Raw genomic sequence first — 13,354 nt, forward strand, 5'->3', positions numbered from 1 at the left:
GGTTATTTGGATTAATATTGCATCATAAAGAGCAAATGGATTATTTTCCCACTTGCCTCCTTCATATTATTTTAACATGTTTGTCCAAGACCTGGAAACAAACTTTGCCAAGCTTCACCAGCCTAAAATAGGTGGCTTTAGATCAGAATACAAACAGAGCTTGGAAAGGTGAATGAAAGATATGCAAAAAAGTAACGATGATAAAGGAAACGGCCTGTTTGTCGGGTGAAAATGATTTATCTCACTTCAGGTAGCTCCGGAATTCCCTCTCTCTCTATCCCTCCCCCACCTAAGTCGCACTGGCTTCTCATTTTCACCCTGCAAACACCTTACAATGGCCTGTTTCCTTTATCATCGTTACTTTTTTGCATTTCTTTCTTTGCTTTATCTCTCCACATCACCGTCTATATCTCCCGTTTCCCTTATCCCTAACCAGTCTGAAGAAGGGTCTCGACCCGAAGCATCACGCATTCCTTCTCTCCAGAGATGCTGCCTGTCCTGCTGAGCTACTCCAGCTTTTTGTTTCTATCTTCGGTTTAAACCAGCATCTGCAGTTCCTTCTTACACAAACAACATGGGACGATCTGCTATTTTAGGTGCAAGATAAATGGGAGTTTTAAGCGTTTGCCAAGCAGCTCTAAAATTCATTCTTAATATAACATGAATTGATAGTATTTAAATTCAAGTCAGAGGTTCACTTTCCCTGAAAGAGAGAGGGGTGAGTTTGTGTTCCTGATTTGCATTCCTTTTGAAAGAAAAATGATGGATCTGCTAAAATGGAATTTCAATCACCATTCCAGCCCACTCTTAAGTGATAGTCACATGAGTAGAAAAGGAATGAGCTAATATTGCTGCATATAATTGTAGAGCACACATTTGGCATATATCCTCCAAACCTCTCCAGTCCATGTACCTGTCCAAATGTATTTAAACATTATTATTGCATCTGTCCCAACCACTTCCTCAGGAACAAGGAAGTGGGAAACTATTGCTTCAACCTGAGAGTGTAGAGGGTTCTATGGATTAATGTTGCATCAAAAACAGCAATTAGATTATTTTCCCATCTTATTTTAACATGTTACTCAGCAGGAGAGGCAGCATCTCTGGAGACAAAGAATGGGTGATGTTTCAGGTCAAGATCCTTCTTCAGACCCTTCAGTCTGAAAACGGTCTCGATCCAAAATGTCACCTGCTCCTTTTCTCCAGAGATGCTGCCTGGCCTGCTGAGTTACTCCAGCTTTTTGTGTCTATCTTCAGTTTAAACCTGCATCCGCAGTTCCTTCCTACACATTTTCTCAGGTAGCTTATTCCATATACATACCAGAATCCTTGTGAAAAAGCTGCACTTCAGTCTCCTCTCGCCTTAAACCCATGCCCTCTGGTTCTGGATTCCACAACCCTTGGAGAAAGATGATGTGCATTCACTCTATCTTTACCCATCATGATTTTACCAGCATCAACCGTTTCTTCCTTCACATTTCGTCTGCTCCACTGCAAAATCTCCTCATGGTGTGTCTACTTTGAAGAAGTTCTCCTCCTCTCTCCGATGAGAGTTCTGCAACATCATCTCTTTCTGCTCTCCCTGTGATTCCTCCTGCTCTACAACTCTACGACCACGTTTAACCCAGACTTGACTTTTTTGCATATCTTTAATTCATTTGTTCTATATCTCTCCACATCACCGTCTATCTCTCGTTTCCCTTTCCCCTGATTCTAGTCTTAAGAAGGATCTCAACACGAAAAGTCACCCATTTCTTCTCTCCAGAGATGCTGCCTGTCCCATTGAGTTACTCCAGCATTTTGTGTCTATCTTCGGTTTAAACCAGCATGTGCAGTTCCTTCCTACACATGATTTTACACACCTCTACAAGATCACTCCTATTCTCTGAAGAGTATAGTCCTAGCCTGCCCAATCTCTCCTTGTAACTCAGGCACTCAAGTCCTGGCAACATCATCCTGAATATTATCTTGCTTCTTTTCAGCCTAATGGCACAATTCCTATAACAGAATGACCAAAACTGCACACCATATTCTTAATGCAGCTTCACCAATGTCTTGCACAACTGTAATATAGCATTCTCACTTCTATACTCAATGTCCTTAATGAGGAAGACCTGCATGCCAAATGCTTTCTTCACCATGTGTCTACCTGTGATGCCACCTTCACAAAACTATATACATTCTCCTAGGTCCCTCTGTACAGATGACAAACAATAATTCCCATTCAGAACCCGGTTGCTCTAAGAACAAGGTGAGAGAACTTGGTTTAGTTGGTACTTCTTATAGAACTTTGGAAAAACATGTGATCACTGCATTTAATCACACCAAGAGCCTTGACTCTGTGATTTACATGCATGGCACATCTCATGTGGAAAGAAATCCCAAATCAACTCCATGGACCAAACTGGCAGAGGAATCGCATATAGCATATTTTCATGCACACGAGAATTTTGGGGCCTTTGACCTTTTATCTTTCTTCGTTAAACTAAAGACAATCTAAAGATTGACTGTAGTTATTCTTCAGGTTATGATACATATGCCTATTAATCTTAAATAAATAAACCGTTGCAACTTCTTAAATTTCCGAATAATGTTTTACTCCTTTCAAAGCCGAGTGTCATCTTTCGAGCATATTCAATGACAAAATGCACCTTAACTCTTTGTTTTTATTGCTCTTTTTTGGCTAAGATTCTAGGGACCTGATTTAAAACAAAATACCATATTCATTGGAAAATCTCAGAAAACATAAAAAGTCAGATACTTTCAATATTGCTTTAGTTACATCATCTTAACCAGAAATAAAATAATGCAGTTAAAATATTATGATGCTACTCATTGGTGTATGTTTCTTTTTTTTTTCCTAATCAGATGTGCAGCACTTTGGTCAACGTGGGTTGTTTTTAAATGTGCTATACAAATAAAATTGACTTGACTTGACTTGACTTGTTAAAAGTTTTTCAATTGGGCTTACAAATGCTGAATGCAGCATTTAACATTCCATATATTCTCTGGAACTTCAAGATCCCTACAGTGTTTTCAGATCAGAAGAAAATGTGAGTTAAAATCTGTACTGGAAACTTTACAATTACAGATGGAAAAAAATCTTTGATTTTTTGATCCTTGTTCAGTTGAAATCCTATTAAAATCAGCTTTGTGCTTTTCAACTATTGAGTGTAATTGGATCCAATACTTTACAGCACAAAACACTTGGCTTCTGATTTCAAACCAGGTTGCTGGAGGGAATTGGCAGTGGGTTATGAATGGATTAGACCGAACCCTTGAAGCAAGCACTGATGTATAATAAAACTGGGAGCTCATTTGATCTAATGATGCAATCTTAAATCAGTATCTAAACAGCATACACAAAAAAATTACAAACATATATGCAGTTGAATATGAAATGAAGTTGTTTCACAAAGAGATTTCATGAGCGAATTTCAACAATGAGATTATGTTGCAATAAAAAAATCATTGATGTATTTTTTGAAATAGTTGCTTTAATAACATGGAGTTCATCTTGGTTCCAAATTATATTTTTATATGCATTGTCCATATCTTGTAAGTCTACAAGTGAAGTTAAATTTACCCACATCGAATAAGAAAAAAAAAATCAAATTATCATAAATCAACTGACAATTTATTTTCAATTTTGGGATAAATTTATGTAGCTGATCAGCATATTAAAAGTAAAAAAAGCCTGATTTATTTTGAACGTATTTTATCAATGTTCTTCCTGATGTATGTATTGAAAACTTGCTGAAATGGTTCTTTCACTGTTCAAGTAATGGTTCGACAAGTAACTCTGGTGAATAAGGGGATTATGCATTCTTGGAGGCTTCAGATTTCTACCTGCAGTCTTTGCTATGTTAATAGACTTCAAGAGGATGTAAACAGGCAGGCCAAGTAGAAGAACATATGGTTGATAAAAGTTAACACAATGAAATGCAGTGTGAGGTATTTTGGAAGGAATAATGAAAAAAGAATACAGTATAATCTAAAGAATGCAATTCTAATGAAGTTGCAGGAACAGAAAGACGTTTGTAATCCCCCTGGGTAATGAATGGCTTCCGTTTTTGCAGATGTCTATGAGTCAGTTTTGTCCATAAGTTAGAAAAAAAACACTCAAAAATCACTCAATACGATAACCACACAGCTACAGTATTGGAATAAATGACATTAAAAGCACACAAGGCTGATAAAGAAAGACCAATGACTAAAAGTGGAGAGAGGAAGTAGATTTGCTGTTCATAGGAACAAACTTGTGTGTCAGACTTTTGAATTTAATAACATTATGAGAGCTGAAATGCTATTAAGTTGAGCATTCATAACCCGTGTCTGTCCTGTAACTTTGAAGTAGGTAAGTGATAGAAAAAAATGCAGAAAATGATGGCAACACTCAACTGATCAGGCAGCATCTGTGGGGGAAAAAAACTGAGTTAACACGAAAATTCAGATATTATATATATCATATAATATATATATTATTATAAATGGATAGGATGAAAGTATGGTTAACATTTCCTTGAACTTCAACAGTGGACAATACATTCTAGGAAGGATGGGAAGGTTCTTAAGAAGCGATTAACTACAATTGTTCCAGAAACTTAAATCTTGTGGAGAAACTGCAAAGTGTGGCTTGGTCATTTGGAGATAATTTGCTGTAAGCGTTCACAATTATGAATAATCTAGACAGAGTAAACCAAGAAAAGCCAACCCCATTGGCTCAAGAAGATAGATATACTGTGGCTGAAAATATCCAAAAATATGAGGGGAAACATTATTGTGTGACAAATTCTGATCTGACAAATGGATGATGCTTGAAAGCATAATAGAACTATGTTCCACCTAAATTCCAGTTTTAAATGGAATCAGATAAATAACTAAGCAAAAAGCAAAAATAAAATCCTGCAGAGATCAAAATTGTGAAATATAACTCAGAACATTGTTATGTAAGAATACAAAATGTGATATCAGATCATTAGTAAAGACACATCTGGAGGGACTCCATCTCGCAGAAGATATTACAAAATCTATTCAGCAAATCCTATGTATCCAGCCTTTTTAAAACTCTAACTATTACACTTGTTAAAGTAATCTTTGTGAAAGTGACTTTCTAACCGACTGTCAAGGAATCAAATGCTTGATTCATAGGAGTCTATGTGTGAAAAAAGAGCAATAAAGCCCACATGAGTGGTTTGCAACATAACATTATTTTACATTCTTGTACAACTTCAAACCAGCTGTGAACATACATTGTCATAGTTGAATTTGGAACTTATTTCAGAATTTTGTTTTTTAATTGGAACAGTAGTGATAATTAGTTAATAGACTGCTGCAATCCATAAAACTCACAGGTTGCTAGAACTTTATTTGAGTTGGTCAATGCTCACTTCGTGTTGCCTTGATTCAGCTGGATTTTCAAGCCTACTGTGCAATTTGTTGTTTTATTAGTCTGTCAATATTATGCATTAGGATTTTAAAAGTTTCTATTAAACCTGGAAGCACTCCTATCACAGCGGGAAAAATGCAAGGTATAAACAGGAAATGCCTAATGCAAGCTTTTCTAAATCATGACCTAGATTAAAGGGTCTCAGAGTACTCCTACTAATTAATTTGAAATAATGTGATGAAAAGATTGTTGTACACAAATAGCTGTCCAGAAAAAAATTGCCCAGAAAAAAAAGCCTTTTGTTCTCTCAAGTATGTTTTTCCAAATATTCAAAACAATGCATATATTCACCACTTTGAAGTTCAATTAAAATGAATAATTATGTTTTCATTGTGCATTTTCTTTTGAACTTAGGGCATTGATTGTGATCATTCTGAAGTGGTCTATATTTTGCACGATAAGATAATGGAATGGCAAAAAGGTCACGGCCCATCAAATGACTTGTAAGAAATTTCCTTGCAGCGGCTCAAAGCATTTCAAAGTTAAAACAAATTCTCGCTGCCATCATTTCTAAATTTATTTCATAACAAGTAATGTTTTGTTGATTCTGTGTAAATATGACATTATTTTGAGCCAAATACATAACTTTAATTTACCAATTAACTTCATTTTCATTTCCTTGTCACTGCAAAAACTATTTTTCCTATTTCTCCTTGGTTAGCACATAACCTAACAAATTCTCTTTATTGTTCATTTCCACTATTAAACCTCAGAAAATTAGTTATTTCAGTTGTGTAGGAATTTATGACCTCTGCTTTTGGATTTGTTTAAAAGCATAAAGTTCCACGTTCTAAATTCCCTTTGGGGCTTTTTTGTGATGATCTTAAATCCATGCTGCCAATGTAAACATTGGGATGTAATGTGCCTGAATTTGCTAGTATGATGGTGCCAAATAATCCCAGTTGGTACATAGTCATGTGTTGGCAAGGTCATATGATTCACTATTACATTTGTGGAGATCACCTTTTCATGCATAAAATCACCCTTGGCAGAGTAAATAGAGAACAAGAATCTGCTGAAGGACCTCTATGTAAACAAAGGATGTATTAAATTTCATTGTCAATCAGCAAAATTATTATCTGCAAAGAGTAGTAAACTTAATGCATTTGAACTTGATTGGGTATTGCAGTAGATAAGAATTTTATATTGCATATTAAAGACATGCCTGGAAAATAAAGTTTTGTATTTCTTTTGATATCTAAATTAAAAGACCGCATTCTTCGCTGCTAAAAATGGTCATGCTGTCATTTAAACAGGCCCTTTGGGCCACTGAATTCTTGTCAACCATTGTGCTTCAATTTACACCAATACCTTTATTCCCCTGCCTACTAATCAACTCTGCCACTCACTTACAGCCTTGGCGCAATTTACAGTGACAAATTAACCCATCAACTCAGATGTGTTTAGGGTGAAATTCTACACATTATGGTAGGTTAATTGGTTTTTGCAGTATGGATAAATGGCAAAAATAATCAAACGTTGAAGGGTGCAAGAGAATAAAAAAGAGAATCGCAGGAAAGTAAGGGGGTGACTGACTGTCAATATGAGTGGAGAAGACCCGACGTGTAATTTGTCTATTAGTAAGCTGACAAACATATTCAAAATGGAGACGTAAAACTGAATGAAAAAGAGTTACAAGATAGAAATCCCTCTCGTCAATAGAGTGCAGAATGTACTGGACTATTTAGTGCGTCTGAAAGTTGAGACAATAAAATAAACAAACCCACATATTTGTAGGAAGGAACTGCAGATGCTGGTGTACACCGAAGATAGACACAAAATGCTGGAGTATGACGTTTTGGGTCGAGACCCTTCTTTAGACTGAGAATTAGGGGAGAGAGAGTCTAGAGATATGGAAGGGTAAGGTGTGAAAACGTCAGATCAAAACAGACAATGCAAAGGAAATGTAGAATGGTGAGTGGTGAATTAATGAATGTTCTGCATTATTTTGAAGTAATTTATAAAGCGCAGAAAGCAATCTTCTATCTATGCCAAGTATTGGTAGTGATGGTGCAAGAAATTATCTAATTTAATTTAATGATAGGACCTTTAGAATCAGATCAGATTCAGATTTGTTTATTGTCATATACCCCAGGGTGTAATAAATTGCATGAAACTCAGAGCGTATACAATATATGTGATAATGATAGGTTCAACAGTAAATACAATGACAAATGCAAAACAGCAATTCGCTGAAAAGATTGTTGTGTCATCTGAAGTAGTGCATAAAACCTAAAGTGCAATAACAGAAGAATTGAATGAGATGGAGTTAAGAGATAATGTGGCAGCACCCCTGGGAAGAGGATGTGAAAGTGTGAACAGGTTCAGGAGTCAGACAGCAGGGCGAAGAACCTATTCGCAAGACTGGACATCCAGGCATTCTGTTCCTATATCTTCTCCACGAAGATAGAAGATACAAAAGAGAATGTCCACAGTGGCAGACATCCTTGAGGATACATCCATTCTTCCTGATGCACCTCACCATGAAGATGTGTGAGAAGGAACTGCAGATATTGGTTCAAACTGAAGACAGACACAAAAAACTAGAGTAACTCAGCGGGATAGGCAGCATCTCTGGAGAGAAGGAAAGGGTGATGTTTCGGGTCGAGACCCATGAAAATGGTCTGGCTGGAAGGAAGTGATGAGCCTATCATAGACTGGACTTTGCTCACTATTCTCTGCAATTTCAGACAGCCAAGACTTAATACATTAATGATGTGGGTGGTTAGGAACTTGAAGCTGGTGCCCATCTCTACAACAGCTCAATTGATGAGGACGGGATTGTGTTTACCCCCTTGCTTGCTTTGGTCAACAACTAACTCTGTCGTCTTGCTGACGTTAAGGATGAGGATCTTACTTGGTTTCCAATGTCTTTTCTGTATTCCACCTCATTGTCCAAACACTATTGGTCATGCAGAGATGTGCAATACAAATGTTGTTGATACCATCGTGAGCAGAAGTGCCACCTGATAAATAAAAACTGTATTAAACAGAGTCATACTTGGAAGTCTCCTTCCCAATTGCCCAAGCTTTCATATGAAGAGAGGTTCAAATGTAACAAATACATAAAATGAACTTCCTCCACAAGAAAAAACAGGTACTATGAGCTCCAATTTCTAGACATATTCATAGGAGGAATCCGAAAGAATCCGGGGAATATCAAGCTAATGATTGATATTTAGACTCGTCCACTTGATGTATCACCTGATGGTTTGGAGGAGGCAAACATGATTTGCAAAGATTGCAATAGAACTGAAAAGGAACAAAGGATGGAAAAGATTAAACTTCTCTTCACAAGTAAAGTGAAAAATGAAAGGGATGCCTTCAAGATGATAAATAATCTTGATAGGGAGAAGTAGTGAAGTTGGTATGTATGAGGGCAAATCCCAAACCAGAATTTGTAAGTGTTAGGCATTCACTAATAAAGTAAAAACCGATAATGGACAGGTAGCATATGTGGATGAAACAATTCACATTTCAGGTCAATGACCTCTCATCAGAGCCAATTAAGATCACTAATGATTTCCAGAGTTCAGGAGAGTGCCCGGAGTGATCAGGATGTAGGACTTGCTAACACAAGGAGTAGTAAAGGCACAAATGCAGATGCATCAAAGGAAATCTGGATAAGCACATGCGGGAAATTGGAATAAATAGGGCGGAAGAAACCATTGGGATTAGTACATATATATGCCTAGATACGATGGGTCTCAAATGTCGACTTCATTACTCTAATTTTCAATAGTATCTGTTGTTGGATTTTCTATTGAAATTTACAGACAAGAAAAATCAATCAACCCATTTATCCCAAATTAGTCAGCAGTTTTTTGATTACAGTAAACAGAGTGTTAATGGTTGCTCTTCATGGCAGTCAAAGTAATTGTGGAAAAGGCTCCCTTGGAGATCAGGTCAAAATTTTCTTTAATATTTTTTGTTTAAGGAATTCTACTTGATAATCGTATCAATCTTCTTTCATTATAAATGTGTATCCAAAAAGACTTACCTCCAGGGTAGACACAAAATTCTTCAGATTGAAGAAGGGTCTCGACCCGAAACGTCACCCATTCCTTCTCTCCCGAGATGCTGTCTGACCCACTGAGTTACTCCAGGATTTTGTGTCTACCTTCGATTTAATACAATATAATACAATATATCTTTATTGTCATTGTACAGGGGTACAACGAGATTGGGAATGCGCCTCCCATGCGATGCAATAAATTAATTAGCTAGTCAGTATTAATTTAAACAACCCAATGAAACAAATTGGAACAGTTTTAAAACAGAATAAAAATGCAAGTAGATCTGTGCCAGCATCTGCAGTTTTTTTTCATACAAGACTAGCCTCCACATATTTAAGATGGCCCCTATTGCCTCCAGCCTTCCATGCAAATTTCCATTCATTTTAGCTCGCTTTGGATTCCACATGGTAATTTACATCTTATTAATTAGATGGTAAATCACCTACCCATCTTTCCTATCTGAAAAGAATGCTGAAGGAAAAAATGAGAAGAATCTTGAAAACTTCTCATCCAGTCTCTGTCCTTCTTTCTCTCTCTATCTCCGATTGTATGGTCAAATGTTAAGATCATTGAACCTCCTCATGCACTGTGAGACATTGTGAGACTTCCTTCCATCACTTGCCACACCTACACTTATTAAAGCACAAACAAGTTTGTTCTTCTGTTTCTTCCTTCAACTTTCTGGAAATTCATACCTGGGATCATTAAGCTCTAGAGGAAATCTTTTAGAGAGGAGATTTTGACTGACACCACTAAAATACTTTCTCAAGACCTTCCTCCCTTGCATCTCCAATGATTTGCTCTAAATATTCAAAGCTTGCACCAGAACAATTTCCCATCTGCAAACAGATGAATTCCCAATTAGCTGAAATCAATGTTAATTATAGGCCATACTTTTCTTCAAAGCGCCACCAAAGACACTGCTTAGGCAATCAATCAGACAAATGCCCCTTCATTGCATTATTGTCAGAGATGTTGTCAACCAAGAATAATCTGGCCTCAGCTTGTCCTGAAAATGTGTTGGGGTCTCTATCCAAAATTTGAATTCAGGTTAAATAGCACCAATCCACAGAAGAAAAAAAATTGGTGGATGCTAATTTCCAAAGAAAAACTGGAACAAATTAAAGGGAAACAAACGATGCCATCATACAATGTTATACTTTTTTGATTTTCCCACTTTAAATTAAAATGGTGCGGACATATTCTCAGAATTAAAACTTCGCCTTTGGTTTGAGTGATTAATGATCAACATTGCCAATGTTTAGTAATCTTTGGCAGATATCATTCCACAGATGCAAATGCATACTTGGAAGTGATCCTCCAACTGGCAACTAAAGTGCAGCAGTGCAATTTGAAATATCTGCTCAGCTGTTCTTGTCCTGTCATTTTCTAAAAACAAGGCACGTAATTCCCAAGTAAGGACTGGGAACCCTGTAGAGAGCATGCAAGTTCCAGGAATCTCACTGTCATAAAATATTTTGTTGCCCTATTTTACTCGGTACTCTGGTGAGCCTTAGAAAATGGGTTCTGAGATCATGTTACACAATTAAACATAGCCATTCCAGATTGTTTGAACCTGTACATGAAATCAGCACTGCCAGATGACCATTAAACTGTTGATTAGTTTCATGCATCAGCATTGGGCCCAGTTTTATAAGTGGTCACCATTGGAATTCAAGCTAGTTTGGACTGCTTAAAATCCACCTTCATCACATAAACAGGAATATGTATAGTTGTTGCAGAGGTCACTGGATGCAGCATCAGAGAAAAAAAAATCAATGATCTCCCATAAACTCCCAGGTAAGCAAGTGAATCTTGCATTTCATAATTGAAATCCTGCATCAACATGTCTGCATGTAGTAATTCCTTCTGTCTATTCTCCATATTTTGTTTTGCACCTGGTTGAAAGGCAATTAAAGTTGGCTGAGACCAGTATAGCATTGCTGAAGCTCTTGAAGGAGAGATAAGAATATCTGTTTCTGTCACTCCCAGCACCTGTGGACATTGCAAGCTGTATCACTATGCAGAAAAGCTAAGAATGTGCTACACCAGCAACGGCTCAAAGCAAATCTACAACAACTGACCTACACAATTGCCATTCTCTTTAACTAGCTCAGGCATGCAGGGCAATAGACCTTCCTTATGCTAAACACAGGCTGTTTGCTTCTTCGCTCAGGGCTAAGGTGTTAGGACTGGCTACACACTGACCAGGGGGACCATTGCCTACACAGTGTGTTAAAAGGTTGAAGCTGCCAGATCATTTTGCACTTTGGAGGCTGCCACAACTTGCACATTAAACTGGTGGTGGCCAAATGACAGATACAGTGCAGATGAATACCATGGACCTGAAGTCTTCAGGATTCTGCAACACCTTGTCATCAGTAAATAAAAGGAGCCACTCATAATCATCATAATCATAATCATATTAGCCAAGTATGTTTTGCAACATATGAGGAATTTGATTTGTCATCCAGTCATATGAATAACCAGCAACAAAACACACAAATTACATTTTAACATAGACATCCACCACAGTGACTCCTCCACACTCCTCACTGTGATGGAAGGTGGAAAAAATCTTCAATCTCTTCCCTTCTTTGTTTTCCCATGGTCGGGGTCTCGAGCCTTCCGTTGACGGGCCAATCTTGGCTCCCGTAGCCTGCCGTCAATCCCCTCCGCGTCAGGGTGATCAAGCTCCTGCATCAGGGGGATCCCAGCTCCCCTGCGCTGGGCGATTGGATCTTGTGTCGGGGCTGGTCGAACAGCTTGTGACTTTGGAGTTTCCCGACATCGGTCTCTGCCCAAGACTGCGAGCTCCTGGATATTGAAATCCGCAGGCCGCAGTTGGAGCATTGATCCCAGGCAAGGGATCGCAGGCTCCGATGGCAAGTCCATGGCCCAGCGGGGGGCTCAAAGTTAGTCTCGAGCAAGGCCTCCAGCTCCATGACTTTAGGCTGCAGAGCGATTGGAGATACGATCCAGAAAACAATTGCATCTCCGGTAAGGTAAGACATTGAAAAAGGTTTCCCCCGCCCCCCACGTAAAACAAGCCAGAGAACATGAACACAAACATTTTAAAACACACTAAAAATAACAAAAAGACGAAAAGACAGGCAGCCAGTTGGCAAGGCTGCCTTTGCTGACGGCACCACTCAGATGCTGACTCCTAACTTCAAAACTTAAATTTGAGTCTTAGGAGCTCTCACAATGGTTAGGAAGTCTGTGCTACTTTTATGTCAGTTTAAAGATTGTTCCTTATATTTTTTCCTTGTTTTGTTTATGTGAAGGCCCATTATTTCTGTCCTTGGATTAGAGCCAGTTGACCTCGCGGGTGAGGAGAACCTTTAATTCTTCTGCATAATTGGATTCAGCCTGGTAGGAGTTGAAGATTAATGGCTCATCAGTTCTGCTTCCTATGATCTGCTCCCATGAATTTCATTCCAAATTTTTTGCATGATTTATTTAAATATCATAAATCCAATTTTGCTTTTCACCGTGTTGACATTTAAATTAAGATTCTGTCATTTACAGAAATATTTCCAAAAATTATTTCATGGAAATGCATGTGAATGTTTCAATTATTCGTTCCAAAGCCTTGTTAAAATTTTGTTAACTGATTTTAATCATGCACATCGTCTTATTAGAACCCAAATATTGGACCACCATTACGATTAATGCATCTGATAAATTCATAATTTTCCTGGCCTCTACAATTAGGAAAATTTTGCCATTGAGATAGGTTAAAAAGTCTGTTGCTCATTAACTTGTAATGATCTGGAAAATAAATTGTTATAGTTGCTCTTGTGAGGTAGTATTGCAATATTTTATGAATTGTTTAATTCCATCATTACTAACAGAATACCGTGCCCTGTTTTTGCAAGGAACTGCA

Source organism: Rhinoraja longicauda, chromosome 7, assembly GCF_053455715.1.
Source record: "Rhinoraja longicauda isolate Sanriku21f chromosome 7, sRhiLon1.1, whole genome shotgun sequence".
NCBI lineage: Eukaryota > Metazoa > Chordata > Chondrichthyes > Rajiformes > Arhynchobatidae > Rhinoraja > Rhinoraja longicauda.